Here is a 27,923-nt window from a genome sequence, read left to right as displayed (position 1 = left end):
GCCTGCCAGGAAGTTGTGGGGGCAGCAGCAGACGTGCGAGGTGATTAATAACAACATAGATAACTTCTGCTGAGGAATTTCACAAGCTGAGCTTTAACAGGCATTAACTCACTTAATCCTCGCACCAAGTCTCAGAGGTAGGTACTATTATCACCATATCACAGATTTGGAAACTGAGGCAAAGAGATGCTAAGAAACTTGTCCAAAGCCACAAAGCAAATGCATAGCAGAGCTGGGATTTGAACACGTAAGCACCCAGAAAGTTCATGCAGAAAATCACTGGGCACAGCATCTTCTGTATGGTTGCCTAGAGACGGGAGGATAAGAGAAACAATCGAAGATCACATTTTGGTTGGACTGCCATGGCGGGCCATTGGGAATACATTTATGGCATGAGGTTAAGAATTTGATAGTTTAAAGCAAGGGAAAGAATGAGAGGGAGGCTTCCTTTGTGAAAGCCTGTGCTTTTCCTTTTATCATGTAATTTGTGCTGCGTGGTCTCAGAATGGATTCTGTGACCTCTCCAGTCCCCACCCCTGACTGGCTCTTGAGCTCTGAGCCTTGTGCTCTGTGACCTTCTGTTTGGCCACATGGGATATGAGCTTCTTCGGCAGCTGCATGGCTCTTGTTCAGATGGCTGCTGGCAGTGAAGTAGAAGTACAGATGGTAGAACACCTCTTTGGCCAAGTTCAGTGGAGTGAGCAGGAATAGGAAGTGTTGGATGATGCCCATTCTGCTTGCCATCTCTGGGGACAAGTTGGGAACACCTAAAATGCCAATGCTGATGAGCCATTTGATGCTAGACTATAGCTTGGGGACTATGAACCCTCCGGGCTGCCCAACCCCTGAGGGCTGGGGAGACCAACATCTCCTTTCAGGGCACACTAGGAGGAAAGCTCTGGACCCAGATTTTTCAAATTTTGGTGTGCATCAGGATCATCTGAGAGGCTTGTTGAAACACAAACTTCTGGGCCCCACCCCTGCTTTCTGATTCCGTAGGTCTGGGGAGTGGCTTGAGAATTTGGATTTCCAAGACGTGTCCAGGAGATGTTGTTGTTGCTGGTGAGGAAACGTCCTTTGAGAGCTACTGCTTTGGAACGTGGGGTTTCTAAAAGGATTTAATATGTTCCACTTTTCTTAGACAAATCAATCTTTTAAAACATGTATCCCTCTGTCTTTAAGAACATTTATAGTCTATAAAAGTTTCTTGCCATTCACAGATTTAAGATAAGAGCAACTCAAATAAAATAATTTCTCATTTCGCTGAAACAAAAAGTTGCCTTCATGTTATAGAGCCACTACGTGTACAAACTGGCAGTCAGTAGTTGGTGAGCGAATCTACCCAAAGGCCACTGTCCACAACTCAAACTGTCTTCGTTGGTTATTCATGGCTATTGTACATTTTAAGTGAATAACTACTTATTCTCATGCTAGATTACAAATTCAAATGCCTAACTGGTCCAGGAAAACAACTGGAAATGAGGGGAGAGAGCTGAGTGGAGAATGTCATGCACTGGTGGGCTTGTATCTATCCAAGAACAGAAGCCTTCCTGAGCTCTAGCTGACTGATGCCAGGTAGGAACTTGGGGTTGCTTTGCCATGTCTTCCAGTTTTCAAGAGAATCCAGAAATCCAGATTTTTACATGAAACTCCCCCCCTTTATTTTTTTTTTTTATTTCTATTTTTTATTAATGTTATGATAGATTACAACCTTGTGAGATTTCAGTTGTACATTTTTGTTAGTCATGTTGTGGGTACACCACTTCCCCCTCCGTACCCTCCCCCCACCCCCCCTTTTCCTTGGTAACCACCAATCAGATCTCCTTCTCAATATACTAATTTCCACCTATGTGTGGAGTCATATAGAGTTCGTCTTTCTCTGACTGACTTATTTCGCTTAACATAATGCCCTCGAGGTCCATCCACGTTGTTGTGAATGGGCCAATTTCGTCTTTTTTTATGGCTGAGTAGTATTCCATTGTGTATATATACCACATCTTCTTTATCCAATCATCGGTTTCTGGGCATGTAGGCTGGTTCCACATCTTGGCTATTGTAAATAATGCTGCGATGAACATAGGGGTGCAACGGACTCTTGAGATATCTGATATCAGGTTCTTGGGATAGATACCCAGTAATGGGATGGCTGGGTCATAGGGTATTTCTATTTTTAACTTTTTGAGAAATCTCCATACTGTTTTCCATAGTGGCTGTACCAGTTTGCATTCCCACCAACAGTGTATGAGGGTTCCTCTTTCTCCACAACCTCTCCAACATTTGTCGTTCTTGGTTTTGGATGTTTTTGCCAATCTAACGGGGGTAAGGTGATATCTTAGTGTAGTTTTGATTTGCATTTCCCTGATGATTAGCGATGATGAACATCTTTTCATGTGTCTATTGGCCATATTCATATCTTCTTTTGAGAAATGTCTGTTCATGTCCTCTGCCCATTTTTTGATCGGGTTGTTTGTTTTTTTGTTGTTAAGCATTGTGAGTTCTTTGTATATTATGGAGATTAACCCTTTGTCAGATAAGTGGCTTGTAAATATTTTTTCCCAATTAGTGAGCTGTTTTTTTGTTTCAATCCTGTTTTCCCTTGCCTTGAAGAAGCTCTTTAGTCTGATGAAGTCCCATTTGTTTATTCTTTCTATTGTTTCCCTCAACTGAGGAGTTACAGTGTCCGAAAAGATTCTTTTGAAACTGATGTCAAAGAGTGTACTGCCTATATTCTCTTCCAAAAGACTTATTGTCTCAGACCTAATCTTTAGGTCTTTGATCCATTTTGAGTTTATTTTGGTGTGTGGTGAAAAAGAATGGTCAATTTTCAATCTTTTGCATGTGGCTGTCCAGTTTTCCCAGCACCATTTGTTGAAGAGACTTTCTTTTCTCCATTGTAGGCCCTCTGCTCCTTTGTCGCCCCCCTTTATTTTTAATGTTAGCTCTCTGAAGGCCCAAGAAAACACATTTGCAAGCCAATTCTAAATTTACTTTTACCATCAAATCATACACCAGGATTTGAGCATTAGTGAAGATTTTGGGAACACAGTTTTGTGAATGCCAAGTGCTCATTATTCAAAATTTTAAGAGTTTAGTTTAAATATGTGTCTGCCTTTTAAAAGCAGTCTTATTTTAATGAAGGAAAAGAAGTGTACTACAGAGTTTCATTCTGGGGGCAGGAGATGGAGCAGGAGGTTCTTCACAGAATAACTAAAATAACTTTAAAAAGTCTGAATTCAACGCCACAAGTACATAGTCCCGTGCCAAACAGAGATTGTATTCTCTGGGCTGGCCCTTATCATTATTCACATTCTTTTACTAGCCTGAAAATCAGTTTGAGAGACAAACCTCCAGTTGTTGAAAGCAGAAATAATTTTCCTAAAGTGAAACAATTTGCATTAAAATATTTTTATCCAAAGGCTAAAGTTGCTGTATGACGGCTGAGGTGTTAACGGTCAACTCTCAATTATCCAGAACCAAGTTGTTGGATTTTCATATTAGTTCTCCTTTCCTTTACTTACCCTTTGACTATTTTATTGCCCCTACCACTGCCATCATAAACCTGGCAGATAGAACCACAAGATGTGGTTTGAGTAGCAATTCTTTGAAGAGTCAAGTTGAGAGGCTCTTGCAATCTAAGCTCTAATTTGAAGTTAGGGTTTTGGCAGTTTTCATTTATGCATTTTTCTGCCAATCCTGCTTTCATTTAAGTAGCTGAGGATGACTAGGATTGCGTTTCTTCTCTTTCCAAAACACCCAGGATTTTGGATATTTTTCCTTGAGAGAGAAAAATTCCAATCTTTTTATAGGAGAAACAACAGGATAAATGCTGGCTATCAGTGAGAGTTATGCAAAGGGTCAGCACGTGGAGGAGCCAGTGATGTCCTTGATAGATCGCTTGACATGTCTAGGCCTTAGTTTCTTCACCTAGAAATGAATAGGATGGACAAACTCAATGATTTTCCCCTCTGTACTATACAATGAACATATATCCATGTCATGACATGGTCTTCAAAAACATGCAGAAAAATCACATCATACAAATACACCATAATTTATTTATCCAATCTTCTACCATTGTATTCTTAAGCTGCTTCTAATTTTTTACCTACACAAATATTGCTGCAATAAATATTTTAGTACCTAGCTCAGAATAATTTCTTAAGATAAATTCCTAGAAACAGAATTATTCTCAAAAAGAATATGAATATTTTAAGGGTTTTGATAGATTGTTATGTTATTGTCTTTTTGAAATATGATATTACACACGAGTTAAAAGTAACAACAAATGGGTTTTCCCAACTTTTCTCTTTATCACTGAGTAACTGTAACCTGTGAGTTCAAACACAGTTGGAAATTAGCCACAAGATTTTGGGATTTTAGTGATTACCCTGTAAAAGGAGTTTAATAACATCTTATCCAACTGAAGCCAGGGGACTGGACTGGACGACCACTCAGGACATCTTTTTGTACTAATGGTTAGGACTTTTTTTGTCAAACGCTGTGATTAAACCTTTCGGACGAAACTTAAGAGAAACATGGAATGTAATAGAAAATAACACACACGTCTTAATACAGATCAGTATGATTCTAGTACAGGTGGCAGGGTTAATGGAAGTGGAGGGGAGAACAAATTTTCACTGAGTGTGTGCTGTTGTTCTAAGAGCTGGAGATATGAGTGAGAAAAATAAAGAAACAGAGAAATCTCACCTTTATGGAGTCCATGTTACACATACCACGCATACACCTACATGCACACGCACACATAATAAATGCTCCAAAGCTAAACAAATCAGAAGAAAGCAATAGAGAGTGAAGCAGCAGTGATATCTCAGATACAGCCGTCAGAGAGGCCTCTTTCAGGAGGTGCTGTTAGAACAGAGATTTAAATGAAGCGGAGGAGGAAACCATGCCAAGTGCTAGGGAAAGGCTGTTCCCGGTCAGAGAACAGAAACGTGCAAAAACCCTGAGACAGAGAATGAGCTTAGCGTTCTCAAGGAGTAGCCAGAAGACCTGTGTAACTGGAGTGACCAGGAGGTGAGTGGTAGGAGAAGAAGTTGGGGAGGAACCGAGTTATTTGGGGCCTGATGGTAAGCAGTTTGCATTTCCTTCTGACCATGTTGGGAAACCTTTGGAAGGTTGAGTAAAGGGCAGTGATATGTTTTAATTTATGTCTAAAGAGGTCATTCTGCTGCTACATGAAGAGTAAAATTTTCGGAGGGCAAGATTAGAAACAAGGAAATCAGTTAGGAGCCTCCAGGCAACAGCTGACTATGGCTTTGAATAGGACAGCTGAGGAGGTGGTGAGAGGTGGTCAGATGTGTGGCATATTTTGAAGTTAGAGTCAAAGCCCTTGTTGATCAATGGAGAATGATGTGAGGGAAAGAGATGCATTCAGATGACCCCTCAGTGTTTGGCCTGATCGACTGGGTGATGGAACCATTTACTGAGATGGGAAAGACTTGAAGAGGAGCAGGTGAGGGCGAGATTAAGGAATAAGGAGTTGTGTTTTGTACATTTTAAGTTTGAGATGCCTACTGGGGATCCAAGTGAAGATGTTACATAGGTGGTTGGATATGTGAGGCTGGAATTTAGGGGAAAGGCTGAAGCTGGAGATAAAAATTAGGGAATCAGGGGGCCGGCCCTGTGGCCGAGTGGTTAAGTCCACGTGCTCCGCTGCAGCGGCCCAGGGTTCGGATCCTGGGCGTGGACATGGCACCGCTCGTCAGGCCACGTTGAGGCAGCAGCCCATATGCCACAACTAGAAGGACCTGCAACTAGGATATACAACTATGTACCAGGGGGTATTTGGGGAGATAAAGCAGAAAAAAAAAAAAAAGATTGGCCACAGTTGTTAGCTCAGGTGCCAATCTTTAAAAAAAAATAAAAATAAAAAAATTAGGGAATCATAGTGTATAGATCATACTTAAAGCCACAAGGATCAGATGATTCATGGTGATTGAGTGCAGAAAGAAAACAGAGGGGAGTCTGTGACTGAGTCCTGTGGAGCACCAACATTTGGGCATAGATAGTGTGCGGAGAGAAGACACAGGTGAATGGCCTGTTGCCTGCTACTTCATCCTATTTTCAAGTAGTATGTCTTTATAGTCCACAGGAAATAGCTGGGACCTAATAGTGAGGAATAAATTCACTGTGGTGAACTCAAAGTCTCAGAAGTCCTTTACAGAGTTTACTTTTCAAATATATCAATCAAATGATAACCTCAATTAAAACAAAATATAAGTGGTCCACTGAGCTAGAATGATAAGACGTAGAGCTATCTTAGCATTAGAAAGAATGTAGCAGTAGTCTACAGAGTTTCAGGATATTATCAAGAAAACTAGCTTGATGATGTTCTAAAGCAATATTATGTGAATATTCCAAGACTAAGGAATAAATGTGAGCAATAAAGCTGGGATCCACTACTTTCCTCTTTAGACAGATGAGTTAAGATCTCTTGAATTGTACTTTTGTCCCATATTTTAGGAGACATTAAAAAGCAGTTTACTTGAGAAATACATATTCTTGGGACTGGCCCCATGGCTGAGTGGTTAAGTTCGCACGCTCCACTGTGGCAGCCCAGGGCTTTGCTGGTTTGGATCCTGGGCGCGGACATGACACCACTCATCAGGCCACAATGAGGTGGCATCCCACGTGCCATAACTAGAAGGACCCACAACTAAAATATACAACCACGTACTGGGGAGATTTGGGGAGAAAAAGCAGAAAAGAAAAAGAAACAAAAGAAATACATATTCTTTACCCCAGTGGAAATATGGCAAAGGATATACACAGGCCAGTCACAAGGGATGTACATTAGGAATATATACTGAACCTCAGTAGTAATCAAGTAAACACCAATTAAAATAAGATACGAATTTTAATATTTTGAAGTTGCAATGATTTAAAGAGATGAGTATATATGCACTCACATGCATTATTTATGGGAATGTAAATTAGTACATTTCTAATTTGGTTATCTATCAAAAGTCTTAAAATATTCATATTGTTTTTGAGAGCAATTCTTCACCTAGAAACTTATCTTAAGAAAGTATTCTGAGCTAGGTTCTAAAATATTTATTGCAGCAATATCCGTAAAGGTGAAAAATTAGAAACAGATTGAGAATACATGGTAGGTGATTGGTTAAATAAATTATGACATATTTATATGATGTGATTTCTCTGCATGTTTTTGAAGACTATTTAATAACATGGATAAGTGTTCATTGTATACTATGAGAAAAAAGCGGGTTATAGAACACTGTACACATTATGATATTAATTATGTATGCATGCACATACATATACACACATATATACATAGAAAAAACATGAAGCAACTTCTACCAAGGCATTTACAATGATTTCCTTTGGGTGGTGAAATAGAGGTGATTTTTAAATTCTCCAAATTATCTTTTGCATTTTCTAAAATTTCTACAATATTCATGTATTACTCTTATATTTAAAATTTAAAAATTTATGAATAGGAGAGAGATATTCCTGGACACTTTTGTTTTCCTTGTAATACCATATTATTATGAAATTTGTCCTCCTATTTGCCATTATTGGACATTCGTGGTTTAGAACCAAATAACCTAATTTTGTGACTCATATACAAAGGGTTCTTTTTGTTTTCTTTTAACTTAATATTGTGAAAGTGGTCCTGCCTGCTACTTAATGACAGCTATATATCCTTATGCTATCTTATATTACAGTCATAAAATATATCATAAGAAGAAAGTGCAATACGGAAGTAACTGCTAGATAGCAGAGCTGAATTAGAGATTCTGAATCTTGGCATTGTATAAATGCTAAACAGTAAAGGACTGAGCAAATACGTTGAATCTATTATTATTTTATTTTTGCTATAAAGGTTCTCATCTGATAGTGCATTGTTATGCCAGAATATTTCTTAGGCCAGAAATTTCAATTCTTTAAACTCTCAACTTCAATCTGGAAATTGTAGTGATAGGGACAGCCCCAATTCCTGGCTAACAATGTAAATGATGTGAACGTCCTTTCCTTTAATGAATAGAAACCATTTGGGGGAAGTAATGTGAAAAATATTATAAAATTCGTTATGGATAATGATAAGGGTGATGAGCTATATAGAAAAGCTCAAACTTCTACAGTAAATATACGTATCCATGTGCGTGTGTGTGTTTTAGTATATGACTTGGACAAGATGAGATTTTTAAGTTTATAAATGGCATGTATGCAAAAGGACATTAAGTATGCTTTTCAAGACAGGCTATTTCTGGCTTAGAATAGCTGTACAGTGACTCAGAAAAAAATAATATGCCAAAGTGTTAAAGTAATTGAGGCAACTTTATATGTAATTCTGGCAAAAAGAGAACTTTTCCCAAATTGCCTCTAACATGTTATGTTTCCCCTGAATGGCCCAGATAATTTCCATAATTAATTTCCATAATTTAAGCCTGTGGAGACCTGACTCTTACATTTTGTTTTCTATGTAGAACACATAAGCCGCTTCCTTTGTGGAATTTACCAATGAAATTGAAAAGGGAATAACTCACCCAAAAGTTGTAGGGTAAACCAAAGACTTTCACTTCTGTCAAAGGCCTCTGGAAGAAGAATTTAAACACATTGGAGGCAGGTTTTACTTTTTCCCTACTTAGTGCCAAACTAACTATTTCCAGCAATTTTGGTGAAAGTAATCTGATGAAAGCATTATTTTTTAATTATACAAAAAGCAAAATATCTTTGCAAGCTTATAAATGAGTTTTGACACCTTCCTATTTTTAGAAGTTGCATTGCCAGGTCACCCTGATATTTCAGAATTTACTTCTCAAACGTGAAAAAAGAATTTGAACCACACTATTGGTATGATTTCAGAATGTTTTAGTGACCGTGGTTAGGGAAGAGTTACAAACTCTTTAAGGAGCGTGCACGTTGGTAGCCTGCCCTTTGAGGTGGGCTTGGTGGTATGTACTTAATAAAGTTTATTGCTAACGTGGAGTCTTTCAAGACACACACGAGTATTTTTTGGCTGTTGTCAGAGTGAAATACTTGAATTACCCCTATCTGGTCTCTAATTGTTTACAATCTGCTCTTGAGGTTGCAGTATGCTTCAATCATACTTGAAACACATAATCTCCCTTCAAAGGTAGCTTGGGAATCTGAAGTGCAGCTAGGGAATTTTAAATGGAAAGGATAAATGAGGCCTGTTGAGTCTTCTCAAATGTAGGTATTGTAGTTTGTTTAAATTATAGCATAATCTAGACGAAAGAATGAAATCTCTAAGACAATTTAGTTAAAAGCAAAAGGACAGGCACTTGTGAAAATAAACACGTAATCACCAAAGACCCTTATTTATTTGGGACTACCTTGAGGATGTAGCTTGGGGGCCAGTGATTTGCAATTCCACCTCAGTCTTCAGAAACCAACAAACCAACCAAATCACAGATAGACACTTGACTTCTTAATCACACTGGCTAATTGGAATTTCTTAGGTGGCTCCAACTTGGACAAAAGCAAAATTTGTGAGGTTAATGAAAGATTCTCTGCCTTGATTCATCCTCCAAATGCTTGAATTCCAACAGTTTTAAGTATTCATTCATGTTCTCTTTATTTCCCTAATTTATCATTTATATCACAAAACTGCACATTTGGCAGTTTCTATCACAAATTATAATTCTAAACTAAAACTTGCAATAAGTCAAACTGAGTTGAGTCCCATATATCTTCTGTTTGGCAGGTACTATTCTAGTGCTTAATGAAGGCTGCTTTGGCTGATCCCTTAATGCTTTAATTTGTCTGGCCACAGTGGCTGGTTTCTGTCTTCTCCAGGAAATGGCTCTGTAGCCAGTGTTTTTTATTTATGTTGCTTCATAGCCATTGCATGCTTCATTTTATTTGGAAGCTTATTTTCTTTTGGCTTTCCCTGCCAGCAGATCGTTTCCCACTTTGTGACTTCATAAGCTTTATTGTAACAATTTGGGGAGAAGAATGTATCTACATACCATGATCAAAACCCTTCTTTTGATATTTGGATTAATGTCAAGACTTGCAATAGATATCTGAAAATGAAGCTAATACTTGAAAGAGCCTTTCACACAGTTGATACCAACGTAATCTTTCCTGTGAATTAAGTGTGTTATACTGGGTGATATAGTTTAATTAACATCCGCACATCCATGTCAAAAAACTCTCTCACTCATTGTCTAAACTTTTCATAAGTCCTTATTTCCTCAGAATCAGCGACATCCTTGCACTCAAGGGATAATTGCACCAACCATTGATTCTGGCTTATTTTTAGCTATGAATGGCAAATAGTGATGGTGTTGATGCTACTATTCTCAGCTTATTGATTTGACAAAAGGTAGTTGTCCCTTGAAGAGATATGTGGGAGGATATTAACTGGCTGTTGAATTTAAGTGAAGACTATAATACAAAAACGGATAACCAGTACACCGTTTATCTTCTTTTTCCCCCCTAACTTTGAAAACACTTTATCTGATGTATCTGGAGTATAATTTGGAGGTGAAAAGTTACAAGAATTAGTAGAGAAATGCATTCTTACATAAGGGAAAACTTTAAGAGGACATATGTAGGAAGAATGTAGGTGGGGACAGGACAGGACAACTGGAGAAAATTTGTAAAGGAAATGAGCTGCTGGTATGAGCTGCTGGTATGAGTTTTTCTCATCCTGAGGTTTCTAACATGTAGGGGGCACTCCATGAGCATAGCCCTCCTGGCTTCTCTCTGCCCCCTCACTCACTCTGCAACAAGGAGAGTTGGAGTGACTTCTCACGGTGAGGTTGGAAGGAAAAGCCCAGTGCTATCCCTTCTCCCTTCCTCTTGGTGGTGAGCTTCCCATAGAGAGCTTTCTCCTTTGTATCTCTGTGTCATAAATTTAACAGAGGCAGATCCCAGGCAGGGCATGTGTCTAGAATGGAGAAGTCTTTTTAATTTGGGGGTTCAGTATTATGAAGTTCACTTGTCTACCTTCTCTAATAACAGCTTTGTAAGGAATAAAGGTATTATTTTGGCAGCTATATGGCAATATTTTTGCCTTATTTCTCAGTTGATTAAGTATCTTGGAAGATACCCTCTAAAATCTCAACAAAGATTACTCAAACAAATGCTCTAAGCCTGCCATTCTGGTCACAATAGCATGGTTGGAGCCAGACTTTCTCTTCTGTATAAATAACCAGAAAACTGGACAAAAATATATGGGAAAACTCTTCCAGACACTGGAGAAAAGGGAGCATGATTTGTGATTCCTGAGAGAAGGAAGAAAATACGGTGAGTCATATGATTTGACTGGCTATCTGTGTGGAGGCACTTTCTGAACCTCAGTGCAGGGAGGGGAGATTAGATAGAGCACAGAGATTTTGCTGAAGTGAGGAGAGAGATATCAATATTTGGGGAGACGGAAGTGCCTTAAATTTGTAGGGCAGAGATGAAGAGTTATGCAGACAAAAAAGCCCAAAAAACAAAAAACACCTCCAGAGATCTCCCAAGGGATCTTCTTGAGTTTTTGGCTAAGTACTAAACTGTGCTTTCATAGTGTGAAACTCCATGAGGCCAGACAAAGAATAAATACTGGGAAATTTAAGCGAAACAATTCTTAGAGCTCACAGATACCTGGGAGAAATTTGACTTTCAACCAGCTAGAATGGACAGGCCTTGTTGAACACCCAAGGCATTCACTAGAGCCCAAGTGAGGTTGGACACATCTAAATCTAAAGTAAAAGCTACTCTAGACTCACCATAACAAATCTTAAAAATAACCCTTAACACTATTAAACTGATTCTAAAGGAGTTTATCTACCCAAACAAAACACAATACTTTTTAAACAAAAACAACAAAATCCAGACACAACGCATTATCCAGTGTTCTCCAGAGAAATAGAACTAATAGGATGTGTGTGTGTATATATATATGTATATATATATATATATATATATATATAGAAAGAGATATATTATAAGGAATCAACTCATGCAATTATGGAGACTGGAAAGTAGAAAATCTGCAGAACTGATGTCCTAGTTTGAGTTCAAAGATTGAAAGCTGCTGTAGAACCAGGAAAAGCTGATGCTCCAGTTTGAGAACTATTAGCAAGGAGAATTCTTTCTTATGTGGGAGAGGGTCAGCCTTTCATTTCTTTCCAAATGATTGGATTGGGTCCACTCACGTTATGGAGGGCAATCTGCTTTACTCAGTTGGTAACTTAAATATTAATCCCATCAAAACCATCACCGCAGAAACACTCAGAAAAACGTTTGTCCAAATATCTGGGCACCTCGTGGCCCAGTCAAACTGACACATAAAATTAACCATCAAGCTCAGGAATGTAACATTTACAATGTTCACCTGCAATGAAAAAAATTCCTATACATAAGAATGAGGAAACAGGAAAATAAGACCCATAACCAGGGAAAGAAGTCAACAGAAACAGAACCAGAAATGACAAAAATAATAGAAATAAAAGACAAGGACTTTAACATAGTTATTATAAATATGCCCAAAACTTTAAAGGAAAACATGAATGTAGTGAGGAAATAAATGGAAGCTATAAAAAAGAATCAACTGGAACGTCTAGGGCTAAAAATGATAAGATCTGGAATTAAAAATACCATGGCTAGATTTAACAGCAGATTAGACATGTAGAAAAAAAGATCAATGGACTTGAAAACACAGTAATAGAAAATAAAATAAAACAAAATATGAAAATAAAATAAACAGAGAAACAAGCCTGGAAAAAAAATGACTAGAACTTCCATGATTCCAGGGAAAATGTTAAGTGTTCTAATATAGAATCCCAGAAAAGGAGGTTCACAACAAATATTTGAAGAATAATGCCTAAAACTCATCCAGATTTGATGAAAACTATAAATCCACAGATTCATCACATCATAATCAATTACTGAAAATGTAATAATAAGAACATCTTAAAGGAAAGTGGGCATGGAGAAGATGCATTAAATACAAAAGAATAAAGATAAGAATTACTATTGACTTCTCGTCAGAAACCATAAAAGTTATCTTTAAAATGCCAAAAACAAATAAATAAACAAACTCGTCAACCTAGAACCTATATTTAATGAAAATATCCTTTAAAAACTAAGCAAAGTAAAAATATTTTCTGACAAACAAAATCCAAAAGAATTTGTCACAGGGAGATCTGCCTGTGCCATCAGAAATTGCAAAGAGTGTTTTTTATGATGAAGGAAATGGAAAACACATGGAAACTCTGACCTACTCAAAGAAATGAAGAGCACTGGAAGTGGTAGATATCTGGGTAAATATAAAAATATTTTTTCTTGTTTAAAATTTTTTTAAATGATTGAAAAATTAAAAATGGTGTACTTTGAGTTTATAACAAATGTAGCAGTAAAGTGAATGACAACAATAGCATAATGGATGGAAGGGACATGTGGAATTATATTATTTAATTTAAAGTTCTCATACTATACTTGAAGTCATATAATATTGTTTGAAGCTAGACTGTGATTAGTTAAGTTGTATAAACCCTAGAGCAATCACTAAAAAAGAGAGATATGTCAGTTAATAGAAGACACAAAATAGAAAGCTAGAAAATATTCAATCAAAAGGAAAAGAGAAAAAAACAACAAAGAACAGATGAGAAAAATAGAAAAGAAATAGTAAGCTATACCAATAATAAAGTTAAACAAATTTTCTAAACATTCCAATCAAAAGCCTGAGATTGTCAAAGTGTATATAAGAAAAAAATCAAGACCAAATATATGTTACTTAGAAGAAAAGCACTGTAAGTATAAGGATAGATAAGTTAAAAGTAAAAAAATGTACCCCAAAAATCCTAATCAAGAGAGAGCTGGAGTAACTATATTAGTATTACACAGAGGGGCCTGTAAGACAAGGAATATAACTGGAGGTAAGAAGAGACATTTCATAATTATAAAAGAGTCAATTCACCTAGAAGACAAAACAAACCGAACGTGTATGTACCTAATAACAGAGCTTTAATATATAGTAAGCAAAACTGGCAGAACTAAAAGCAGAAATAGACAAATACAATTATAGTTGGAGATTTCAACACTTCTTAGTAATTGACAGAACAAGTAGAGAGGAAATCAGTAAGGATATGGGAGCCTTGAACGTTACCATCAACCTACTTGACTTACTTCCCATTTATAAAAGACTACACCAACAGTGACAGAATACATATTTCTTTCAAGTGCATGCAGAACATCCATGAAGTTAGGCAGATACTGGGTCATAAAACAAGTGTTAGTAAACTTTGAGAGACTGAAATCATACAGAGTATATGATCATAACAGAACTAAATTAGAAATCAATTACAGAAAGATATCTGGAAAATATGAAAATATATGGAAATTAAACAATATACTTCTGAATAATCCATGAGACAAAGAGGAAATCTCAAAGGAAAGCAGAATTCTTTTTCAGTTTAATGACAATGAAAATATAAATAAAAATTTGTGAGATGCAGCTAAAACAGTGCTTGAGGGAAATTTATAGCACTAAATTCTTGTGCTAGAAAAAAATACAGCTATAAATCAATAATATGTTTCACTTTAAGAAATGAAACAAAGAAGTGAAAATGAAACCCACAGCATTTTGCATACAATTTCAGGCGATCCTAGAACCTTTGAAACTCCTTATGAACTTCAGGTTAAAAATCCCTGATCCTTAATGATTAATCTTAATTTTGGATCCAATCCTAGCCTTCTTTCTTGAGCCCCAGAATTTCATGTATAACTGCTTTCAGGACGTCTACAGTTAAGTAGTTCACAGCACCTGAAAATCAAAACTTACAAAAGGTGGTGCATTAACTCCTCCTCCCTCCCCCTTTCTTCCTTCCCTCTCTCTCTTTCCTTTCCCTGTCTCTCCTCTTCCATTTTCCTTTTCTAAACCTAAACCAATGAGCAGTGCCACCATCCACTCAGCTGCTCGTATATCAAAATCTTGGATATCTTTCCTCTCCCTCACTCATACATATAATCAATCACTAAATCCTGCTTATTCCAACACCCAAAACTTTCTTACATCCATCCATTTTTCTCCATTCCTCTTGAAACTGTTCTGGAGTAGGTTATCAACATTTCCCAGGTAGATTATGTAATAACTTCTTAACTTGTCTCCAAAGTCTGTCCTACATATTCACTTTCCCTAGGTAGTCAGTGTGATATTTCAAAAAGGCTAATGTGATCTTGTCACACTCCTGTTTATAAACTTTCTCTAGCTTTGCTGTGACCTTGGGGTTAACTCCAGTGCCTTTGACATGGCTTATAAAACCTTTCATGATTGGAACCCTGTTTATCTCATGGACCTTTCTCTCTCCTTATGTTCTGCTCCTAATTTTATGTTCCACCTATAATGAACTTCTTCCTCTTTCTCTTGGTTTCATGCTTTCTCTTTCTTCCAAGCCTTCACAGATGCTATTCATTTTGTCTGGAATATTTTTCTAATCCTTTTCCCTTGGCACCCTCATGCTTTATGCCCCCCCACATTTTATTGGATCATTCCTATTCATCCTTTGGATCTTGTTTAGCTGCTATTTCTCGGTCCAGGACTTCCCAGATCTTCCTTCTGCTACTTGCCTGTCTTCAACTTTAATGGATTAGTGTTCCTGCTAAGAATCTCATTACGTCTTATCATTCTGAATTGTAATTTCTTACTTCCGTATCTTCCCTTCTAGACTGTACTATAATATTTATCCTTGAGAATAAAATGATGGTGCCTTCTTTCTGATAACCTGTGGCAATGTAAGAAGGATTCAGGAATTCTTAATTACCTGGGAAAATATATGACAAAAATAATGTAAATATACAGTAAGACCTGGTAGATAGTCAATAAATATTTGTGTAACTAATAGACTTTGTGATTATATATTATCGTATGTCACTATCATAACCTATGCTCTTATAGATTTTTTCTCTATTCTACTGACAAGGAAAATATAACTGTTTTGTTAATAAGTGCTGGTGATGTGTTGAATAGATTATGAAGAAAAATTAAATGTTACAGTTTTTCAATTTTCTATGTATTTTATTATATTTTTCTTTCACAGAGAGGAATTCTGAGCATAGAATTATGGATATTTGCTTGAGAATCTATGATGTAAAGATCTCAGCATCCCAACTGAATGCAAAATTGATGGGCTTTCCACTGTGCTAAGTCATCTTGCCTGCTTTTCATTTTTGTATTATTAAGTTGTAATTGCCCATTCTCTCCTGCCCCTTTACTATGAACATTCAAGTAGTTAGTACTAAAATTATACCATGCCATCACCAAAATCCAGCACCAGAGCCTTATTAGACTAATAACAGATCCGTTAGAGATTAGAAGGGGTCAGTATGCCCTTTTGGCGTGGTTCTCGCACACTGTACTCTACTTTGGTGGAAAAACAAAATCATTAAAATAACATTATGCATGCATAGTCATTAAACCATGTTATAAACATTTGGCTCATTTAACTACGTCTGGGGTTGGGTGTATTTGTCAAGTCATGCTGATAAAAGTCGCAAAGAATTTTGGAATATTTAAAAATAATCTATAGTCATGTGCTCATAATATTGATTTTCTTTATCATATACTAGGAAGGAAATCAACAGTAAAGTAAATGTGGTCAAGCAGAGCTGAGCTATACTTCTGTCAGCCCTAAACACAAATATAAAACATTTAGAAGTGTTCTGCTCTTCCATAACCTTTGAGCTATAAGGAGGAAAAGAAATATCAATCACATGGAAAACAACTTGGATCCAGGCATAGTGATGTTTTACAAGTATTTAATGTCCTATAACTGTATTTATTCTAATAAGAGATTATTACCAACAGATTAAAGCTTTTATTTTAACAGATTTGAGTATTTTAATCTGATGTTGACTTTTTTTGTTGTTCCTTTTTGCTCATCCCAGTCAATGATCATTTTATTAATGTTATTGAGTCATTCATTTATTCATCAAACTTTTATTCATTTAGCATATGTCAGGGACTGTGCTGTTGAGGCTCCAGAGACGAATAACACACAATGTATGACACTAAAGGGTAGAGCTATGGGTAGAGGCTGTGGATACTCTCTGCACCTATGTGTATCTATGAGGCTTCCTTCCCTCTGAGGAACCTTGGGTCATGCTCCCTGGCCTCCATTGGAGGAGGGCCTTTGTCTTCTCTTTTGTGTCTCTCTCTGGAGCCCTGTGGACGTGGTTGGGGAATGCCAAGGCAACTCTGGCTGCTCCAATTTGTATGCTTTCCCTTTAAAATATTCTGAGGACTCCATGTGTCACTCTGGATTATCATTTGTCCTCAAATGAATATGCTAATAACATTTAGGTTTCTATTGATCTTTTACTTAATTTAGAAAGAAGCTTCACTGATGCATTACATTCGTTGCTATGCAATGTCAAGGAATACTATCATTATGATTAGTACCATCTGCAACAAATGAGAGGAAGCAACACACAACAGAGCTGAAGATTCAGAGCCTCTCTCCCAGCTGACTTGGGTGTGTACTAGTACACTGCCTCTAGATTTTTACAACCGCATGCATACAATCCACAGGGTAGGTAGATTTCTCTGGCCTTTTAAGATTTTGTTTTGTTTTGTGACTTAAAAGTTTTTTTTTCCTTTTTCCTTCTGGGAATAGAAATATGTTTATTTCCATTTTACAGGCAAACCACTTCAATAGAACATGGCTGGCAGCCATATGGTCACATATGAATCCAACAGTTAATTTAGCAAAGAAAACTGCTTGTAACAAGTTTTGAATATGTTATCCCAGGTAGTACTTTGTTGACAAATGAGATGATTGCCCAGAAAATGATAGTAACATTTGTAAAAAGGTATGTACCCTTTAGCCATTTAATGATAGTCAAATTATTAGCCACCATCTATTTGAAGTGCAGTCTGTGGCACTTGTAGGAGGTACTTAACACTTTTTATATACAATTTTATAGCAAAAATATGGTGTTAATTTTCAAGCAGCTTACAATCTAGTAAACTTTTGAATGAGTGCTTGTATTACCCTTATCTGGAACTTCTAGGTCTAGACTTTTGGCTGGCATGGCTTCCAGAACTGGCTGTATGACTGTATTTTAGAACCAGTGTTTTTAGCCAAAACTAATAAATGTGGAGTGGCTCAAGGATGGAAAAACAAAACAAAACAAAACTCTAACTAAACACATTAGAATTTCATAAAGGGTTATTAGGCATTTTGGGGAAACAACTCATACCAGTTTTTGTTTTATCTCACAGATTGTCACCTCCCCGGATGGTTCCTTCAGCTCTAACATTTGTAGGATCAAAGCTGTAACCATCCAGTCATCACTCTTCACATGCAGAGCACACACATGGTGTGTGGTTAGGATTCTGTCCCTTTATAATTCTTTGGCATCAGGCGTGGATACAAGGGAAAGCAAAAGTATCTGGGTGTTTTGTGAATTTTGTTTATATTTTACTGAAGATAGTTGTTTAAACTCTGGGGAAATTAAATCTTCTACAGCCATTCATAGACGTGAGAAGTGCACAGTTTTAGTTAAATGAACACTATGGTAAAGATTTCCTCAGAAGAAATCCATAACAGTTTTAGTCTAATTTTATCAGTTATTTTTTCAGTAATGGTACGACTTAAACATTTGGATATTTATTACATGTACCACAAAAATAAAATTTGTTGAATTTCTGAACTGAACTTGTGGTCAGTGCCAAAATTATAACACAACATTAGTAAGATATTAAAAATATGATGACAGTGGAAGAACTATCCACAATATACCAACAGGTCTGACTTCCGGAAGGAGATATAAACACTTCCTCAAAATATTTTAAAAGCAGAGATAAAAGGGAGTCCCCACCCTCCCCTTCATTAAATGAAAATGGATTAACAAATAAGATTCTTAAAAATCACTAAAATGTATATAGAATGCCACTACGTGCTTCCATATATGAAGCATGACAGCCAAGCGCAACTAGTAAAGTTGTAAATCACCAAGTCAAAGAGCAAAGAGCTGAAATGTGTCTCAGTGTCGTTTCTTTCTGAGAGATCTTTCATATGCACATTGGAACGCTCATGGGGACAGTGCTGCAAAAGGGTTAATAATGAGACTACCGTTCCTCCAAAGCTGTTCTCCATGAATCTCTTGACTTTCAAACAGTTTGGCATGGTGTGACTCTTTCAATATGTAGAAGTCATGACATGATCCAGGAAGTTTACCAAAACGTTTGTACTGTTTTATTTAGCCTGGCATCCAGTATTTTAGGGCATTTACAAAACAGTGTGAATGAGAGAATACCAAAAATGAACTATTTACATCAAAAGAGAGAAATTTAGGGAAATTTTAGAAAAGAATTAAAAGATGAAGTAAATATTAATTTCTCTGCAAAAATCTGTTTTACACTAGTTATTTCATCTAACTTTGATTTTGAATTCAGATTCAGGGGCAAATAGTCAGAGTTTATATTTCAAAACATAATTACTTTTTATGGCTACAGGAGAGTGAGCATTGTAATGGGAAGAATTTCTGATATGGAAGAAAATCACCCACCATTGTATAGTCTTATTTGGTTTTAAGAGATACCCAAATCTAGGCTCTGTTCTTGACTTATATTTGGTTTAAACTCTTTAAGTCTTTTCTGGCTATTTATCTTCATGTACAAAATAGAAAAAATAATAATTACAACCTGCCTTTCGGGGGTCTGGTAAAAATCAATAAAATGAAAATAGAAAAATCAATCTTGGTTAGTAATTCTTTTGAGAAGCTGGATAGAACAAAATGTGATACCAACACTGTGTCTAATTGCAGCCCCAATTCTTCGGAAGGCAGTAGCTAATTTTCAGTGAGCCTTCTGGACTTACCACATCTACTAGGAATTCATATTGAAATGGATTAGAAGTCTAAACTTTAAAAGAATGGAGAAACATTATCCTTCACATGCCGTTGGAGTGATCTATCTAAAAAGCAAAATTTACTTTACTTCAGTGTTAAAAATTCCTCAATGATTTCATCATATTCAAGACAAACATATCATACACGCTTTTGCATGATGCAACTTTGATTATCCTTTTTTGGCTTAGACTACCATCATCCCAATGCGTACCCTGTACTTCACTTGTAAGCTTCATAGAGTTCCCTGAATGCACTAAGCTCTCCCAAGCTTTCTTGCCTCATATATGTTGTTTCCTCTGCATGACATGCCATATTCTCACTATCTTCCATCATTCCACCAGCAACCTAGTGAATTTCTTTTCACTCCTCAAAACTCAGCTTATATCACCTCCTCCATGTACCTTTTCCTGACATTCCAGTTGCCTGAAAGAATGCTATATTTGTTTTATGTCTGTCTCCTGAACACATCATGGGATCCTGAGTTGTAGTTCCCTATTCTATGTACCTTTGTATTTCCAGAGCCTAGCTCAGTGTTGGTGATTGAACAAATAAATAAATGGATGAACCTCTGGTATGAATTATGCAGTGTCTCTCTGGAAGCATCTGGAGTTAAGTACTAATAATAAATTAAACCACTCCACCCATCTAGGGTTTGGAACCAATTGAGAGATGCAGCCAAGAATCAAGCACTTGAAGATCAAAGTGATGGCTTTGTAACTGACAAAGCCTGGGTTGGAGAACACAGCTTAGGTATGTGGCAATAGTGGGTTTCCTAAGAGAACCCGAGAATTAGACACAATACTTTCTCAGTGAAGGCAGTTCTGGAAAACCACAGGCCACCTTCATGTTTAGGTACAGACTCTTAACCACTAAGTTTATGGCATGGCCAAGAATAGACCAGAACACATGCGTATGATCAAGTCCCAAAGAGGAAGAGGGAAAGAGCTGATCCAAGCCTCCCTACTTTTTATCCCAAATCCATCAATCAGTTAAATCAAACTTTCTCCTTGGGAAAGAATTTTTGCAGGGGCAGAGAGGCCAGAAGCATTACTTGAATGGATGTCTTTCTACATGAGAAAATGAAATCAGGGGAAAGTTAGCTCCCCTTATTTACCTTCTTATAGAACTACAAACGGTTGCCTTTCCACATGTCCTTTCTCTGTCAATGGCATTACTCTTCCTCCAGCTATCCAAGTATAATCAGAGACACACTATTCTGGTTTATAACTCATTTCCCTCAAAGAACAATTGGCAATGGTCCTCCAGCCTGTGGTCTCAGGTCTATAACTAATTGTTGATATTTTTAAATTTTTTTAAATATAAAAGTAATACCTGATTATTTTGAAAATTACAATTGATTCAGATATATAAAAATAAGCCTCCCTAAAAATATCCTTGTCTTCCAGCATTTTTCACTGTCTGGAGATAACTATCGTTCATGTATCTATTCCAGACTTATTTTTTAGGCATTTATACATGTTTAGACATAAAGATTTTTAAGGAACACAAATACTTAATAAAAACTGATAGACATTTTCCTATGTCATATTTTACGTGTTTACCTAACTCTTTTTAACACTCCATAGAATGAATGATTTGTAATTTCTTTCAGCATTCCCCTATTTCTTTCAGCATTCCCCTACATTTAGGTTGTTTCCAATGTCTTACTACTACAAAGAATAAAAATTCTATATACCTATCTCTCTTACTATTTTTGCAAGAGAGATTCCTGTAAGTAAAACTGTTGAGTCAAGTAACTTGTACCTTATAATTTTGATAGATTTTCCTACATAGTGCTTTAAAAAAGCCTATGCTAACAATAAATCAAGTTTCCATTTCCCAAACCTTACGGACCCTGGATATTATAAATCTTTCAAGTTCTTACTAATTGAGTGAGCAAAACACATATTATTGTTTTAATTCCATTTTTTTTATTACTTATGATATTGAACATGCTTTTGCATGGTTATTAGTCTTTGGCACTTCCTCTTCTGCCAGTTCATAATTTTTGCCCATTTTTATTTGATAATTTAACTTTTACATATGTTTTGAATTTTAATTCTGTATCTGCTAAGTATGTTGCAAATATTTTCTCACAGAAGTGGCTTTCTTTTCACTTTGTTGAACAGTTAAACTTTACTCACAGATTTTGCTGCCAATATTTTCATAGACTAAATTCCCATATAAGCATCACTCTCTTTTAGGGTTTCTATTCTGCTCCATTGATCTATTTATCTACTCTTCATACTACTTTAATCCTATAATAGCAGTCTTTAATAACAATAATTGCTAATATTTTTTGAACCTCTAATATGTGCCTGTCACCATTCTATTAATTTCACAACTATTTTATGCAGTAATCAACATTATTATCACCATTTTACATACTAGGAAACTGCTTTCCAAAGAGCTTAAGTAACTTGCTCAGGGTTACTGAGCTGGTAAACTGCTGAGCTGGGATGGAACCCCAATATTCTGATCCAAGGTGGTTGCTGTTAAGAACTATATCATGAGCATTTTCCACAGGTTTATAGAACGCTTTGACATTTGGTATAGCAAGTTGTCCCTCAAAGCTGCTTTATTTCACAATTTTCTTACACATTTATAAGTAAATTTTATAAGCATCTCACCATGTTTCAGAAAAAGTTCTGTTCAATGATAATTGTTTTGAAATTTTAGATTATTTTGAGAAAGAAACATCATTGTTATGGGCTGAGTTATGCTCCCCTCAAACGTCCCCAAATTCGAATGTTAAAGTCCTAACTCCTAGTATCTCATATTGTGATTGTATTTGGAGCTAGTTTCTTTAAAGAGATAATTAAGTTACAATGAGATCATTGTGGGGGGGCACTAATCCAATATGACTGGTGGTGTCATAAGAAGAGGAAATTTGGAACAGATTCAGAGGGAAGACCACATGAAGACATAGGGAAAGATAGCCATCTAAGGAGAGAGGCTCAGAAGAAACTAACCTTGCTGAAACCTCGATCTTGGACTTCTAGCCTGCATTACTGTAAGAAAATACATTTCTGTTTAAATGACCCATCTGCAGTACTTTGTTATGGCGGCCCTAGTAAACTAATACAGTCATTGTCATAATTTACTGTCTTCTCACCTACGAAAATGTTATGACTTGTAGTTTATTTCTTTAGGTTCTTCAGGTAGGTATAAGTGTTTTCTTCAAGTACACATTAATATTTCTTGTTAGTCTTGTCCCTATTCATTTTATTCTTTCTGTTACTTCTATGAATTGGATATTTTTTCTATTATATTTATAATTGGTATTAATTTTTATATATTTGTATTTTATCTGACTATCTTACCAGACTCTTATTAGTTTTAATAGTTTTGCAGTTGTCTTGGAGTTTTCAGGCAGGCAAATATATAACATGCAAATAAGGGCAATTTTGTTTTGTTTCTTTATTTCTAATATATACATTTCACTTTTCTTGTTTTATTGCGTTGGTTAGAAAATTTCAGAATAAGCTTGAATAATAGTGGTGATAATGAGCATCCTTGCCTAACTCCTGACTTTTTGTGTGTGTGGTCTTTTTTTGCTGAGGAAGATTCACCCTGAGGTAGCATCCACTGCCACACTTCCTCTTTTTGTATGTGAGCTGCCACCACAGTATGGCCACTGACAGACAAGCGGTGTAGACCCATGTCTGGGAACCAGACCTGGGCCACTGAAGTGGAGTGCACTGAACTTAACCACTAGGCCACTGGGGCTGGCCCCTAGCTTCTGACATTATTTGTCAATCTTTAAGTATGATATTTATCATAGGGTTTTATATAATTTTCAAGTTATTACAAATTTTCTAGGAGTCCTTTATTCTCTCTCTTTATCAGCATAATGAATTATAGGAATTGCTTTACCAGGAGCTTTCAAAATAATCCTATAGGTTTTCTGTTTTCGTATGTTAAATATAGTGAATTGCAAGGATAGATTTCTAAATTTAAACCATCTTTAGATTCTAAGAATAAGCCTGTTTGTTTATTGTGCATACTTCTTATAATTCACTGCTGGGTTTGAATTACTAATATTTTATTCATGAATTTTTCAGCAAGTGCATGAGTGGGGTAAACTTTCCAAGTCATTGCATGACTGAAGATTAATTTTGCCTATACATTTGAATAATAATTTAGTTTGGATTAGAATTCTAGGTTCAAAATAATTTTGAAGACATTGGTCCATTATATTCTGGGATCCAGTCTTGTAGCTGAGAAATTAGAGGCCAGTTTAATCCTCTCAGGTCAGAACTATTAAGAAAAGGCTCATGATTTGATGTGAATCACAGCAAAAATGGATTAGAGTGGAAGTTTTTGGATTCTATATGAACTATTTTGTTATGCCTCGCTTTTACATGTTTATACTCTATAGTTTTCACTATAATACATCCCTGCTAGGTAGGATGAAGTAGGAAAATTAACATGTTTCATCTTTTCATTCCATCAGCATAATCTAATGAAAGAGGACTACACTTAGAAGTTAAGAATAAGTAATTCTTACTAGTGAATAGGAAGCAGGTTAAAGGTTATTCCACTTTGTCAATGCAGAAGTGAGACCAGAACCCAGGTCTCTTAATTATGAGATGTATGAGATTCTTGTTAGGAAAGGGTTTGCTGAAGCAAGAAAAAACTTGAACTTTTGCTCAAATGATAAAGGAGCCTTGGCGACTGCCAACCATCTGGGGGCAGAGCCACCCTGAAATGCAGAGGTCCATTGGCATTTGCTTGTTCTGACTCTTGCTCTGTTAGACTTGGAACTTTCAGCCATTAAAAATATTAACCCCCCTTTTTACTCATTATCTACACATGTTTGAACAATATTTGTATATAGACAACTCTGGAACCTCTATTAGTTTCTAAGGATATTTAAAGTACTAATTTACACTCAAAACTCAATTTTTCCATATTTATTTTATCAATCTGGGAGTTATCTGTCAGGTATACATTTACTAAATTTGAGACTGAGAGTATGCCCAAAGAGAACTTTTGTTGGTGAATTAATTGCCTCCTGGATTTGTCAAATAAAGCATGAGCCTGATGGTTATGCTACAACTTGCCCTGCAGGTCTTCATGAAAAAGAAATGTACTGATTTAAATAAATAATGCCTGTTTAATTAAATTAGTCATTTCAAAACCATATCCCTAATTTGCTGTCTGGTTTTAGCTGTTATTTTGTTAAAAAATCTTGCTTTTCCACTTGAGAGCCTTGCACGTAAGAAACAATTCCAAATAAGATAGAGAACATTCATCATTAGTTTCTTAAGAAAGTTAAAGTGACTACCCTAAATGATAGAAATGCATACTTATAGAGGAAAAGATCTTGCTTTAACACTTTAGTATAATTAGTAACAGAATGTATAGCATCAGATAAAAATAAAGATGTAAAGTGGCATATGTTTTACTATGTATTAAATATATTTATTCAGTAATCTAGACCTCTATTCTGGTTGACTCACATGTATACTGGATGGGGTCCTTTAGGAATAAGATGAACTGCCATTTTTGATTTTTTTAAAACCAGTTTCCATTTGAAGAAGATATTTTTAGAATTCATTTAAGTAAATTACAGATCTGCTATTACTGGGCCATCAAATGCAATTTGGCACAGCATGATGTTTCAACAGTTGCTCGAAGTTAACAGTGACTATAGAACCCTGTGTGATCAGCTAAGGTTATTTTTAAACCTGATTCTAGATAACTCAGGGAAGAGCTGTTCTGTTTTCTACATGATAATTGCAGCAACATTTGTCATTGAAGACGTTGCATGCCAATATGTGGGATTCGTTGTAAACCCCTTTCACCATTAAACCACTGAAAACAGAACCTCAAAGCAAAGGGAGAGCCATGCTTTTTTAACTAGAAAGATGACACCTTATTCATTTAGGAATTCTCTGTTGCTTGGCATAATTTGTTTGCTTACTTGTTTGTGAAGGGAAACATCTTTGCATCCATGAAGCTTTGATGTAATTAACCACTTCCATCGCGTATGTTGGGTTCTGTCCTCGATGAAACCATGCTATGTGTGAGTTTCTGGGACATTCCTGGGAGAACTCTGTATTCATTTAACTTGATGACAAAACAGCAACATGCTAAATAATGTGATTAAAGTTGTTAAAAGCCAAAATAAACACTTATAATTATCTCAAGAAAAATGGTGTCAGGCAAGTGCGGTCTCTATAAAGTGGGACTCCGCGTGCGTCTTTCAGGTCCTGCTGCACAATAGATCATAGTTAAAGGTCTGTTAACAGACCTCTGACGGCTGAGCTGGGTAGCTTGTGGTTTCCTTCGAAATCTATTGGCATAATGTGAATTTATGTGTGAGGTGCAAATTGGAAGTTGCCTTCTATTGGTGCCCTTGGCAGAACAGAAATCATACTGTAGGGCTAGCAGCAGGAAGTACATTGCTTTGAAATTACCCAGCAGGGTTTCTGCTTGCTGCTCTTGTTGCTTCTGAGACGGGGGCCTTATATTGTCTGGCCATGATTAAAATCAAAGTGTAGGCTTCTTTGCTGGGTGCCAGTAAACTTAGGTGAAAAACAGAAACAATCTGGAGTTTTAATTATTTTAAAATGCAATGTAGGCAAGAAACAAAGATGAAAGCATTTTTGACTAATCTATCCCAATTATTTCACATAAACGGATTTGCTAAAAAAGAGACCCATAGAGAGAGAGAGAGATTGCCTTTACAAGGGACTTCGTAACATATCTTACAGCCATAAAATATATCTAAGCCATGTATGCCGTTCTTATGAAACTTATAGAGAAAAGTGTCCAAACATTATACTTTTGGGTGAGTAGGGAAAACCAGATGTGCCCTTACCTAATTCCAAATACAGGATGCTATGTATATATGAAGTCAGCTTACAAAGCATGGAATAGAATTTACAGGTTAATTACTTATTAACTTAAAATAGTCCATCTGTAAGGGAGTATCTCTGTGCTATGATTAAGACTGGTCTAATTCCACAGTAGGCTGGCCAGATAATTCCCATTATGTCTGTAGTTCCCAGAACTGGCAGGCTCTGGATTTCTTCTTTTCAGGTTCTTTTTCCATGAGGAGTATAAAAGCACAAGTCATAGGTTCAGACTTTGCTGTCTCTAATAATCCACTGGGAGAAAATTTAACTCAATTTTGAATAAAATATAGGGAATGCAAACTTGCTATCACATTGCACCAACCAGCTGTCAGATAAACAGTAGTAGAAATCAAGAGTTATGGTGTTGGTTCTTTGGAGAATGTGCTACCATACCCATGCATAAGTACTGGGAGTTCATGCATTAAGTTAACAAATATTTATTGAGTACCTGCTATGTGGTAGGAACTGCCATAAGGACTGGGGATATAGATTTTCAAGGGAAGCTAGAGAATTAAATAATTATTTACATCTGTTACTCTGAAAACTGACCGCCAAGCTAAGGAAGCACAGTGTGCCAAGGTGCTACATAGCAGGGACCCCCTAACCCACAGCTGGTACTTTACTACAAAGATGTGGATATTACGTTTCCACTACAATAGTCACATATTTTTTCAAGATACATAAGAAGAGGAAAAACATATCATTTTGATTGCAAGTTTAGAAATGGCTTTAGGAAAACCGGATATGAAGGTCCATGCCTTTCCTTTAAAAATTCCCCTCATCCAATTCCAATCTATCAGAATACTTCACATCATGTAGCCACAACAAAGAGCAGGTGTGTAGAACCCCTACAAATCCTCCAGCCCAAATGCTAAAGGCCTCTGTCTTATCTGATGACAGTGCTCAAGGTCAAGGCTCTTGAGCTATCAAACCTGCTCAGACAAGGGTGAAATGCAGATTTTATATCTTCTTCCACTTGAATTTCAATGCATGAAAGAGTGCAATCGTAATAAGATACAGTTATATTAAAGAGCATTCATGAGTATCTTTTGCACCTATCTAAATTTTGGACCTGGCAGTTATAACTTTGTTTTGTTTCGTTTGACAGATAAAGCACAGAAGATTCAAGCTGCCTCCGGTCTTAAGAAGTTAACATGGAATTTGGCTGTTTCAAAAATTAAAATCTGCTTACAAAAATTA

The 27,923-nt window shown here is 36.4% G+C and overlaps 1 long non-coding RNA gene across 1 annotated transcript; it reads left to right on the top strand.

The window, feature by feature from the left end:
* The first annotated feature begins 6 nt into the window (after positions 1 to 6).
* Positions 7 to 27,923, top strand: LOC111770347 (uncharacterized). Its single transcript, XR_002803538.2, has 6 exons — positions 7 to 137; positions 1,435 to 1,575; positions 17,334 to 17,534; positions 17,644 to 17,814; positions 20,507 to 20,607; positions 27,832 to 27,923. It is a non-coding gene; the product is annotated as an uncharacterized lncRNA (long non-coding RNA).

The sequence above is a fragment of the Equus caballus genome, chromosome 2 (genome assembly GCF_041296265.1).
Source record: "Equus caballus isolate H_3958 breed thoroughbred chromosome 2, TB-T2T, whole genome shotgun sequence".
NCBI lineage: Eukaryota > Metazoa > Chordata > Mammalia > Perissodactyla > Equidae > Equus > Equus caballus.
The sequence above is the reverse complement of the archived record's forward strand: the minus strand, read 5'-3'. Positions and strand labels throughout refer to the sequence as shown.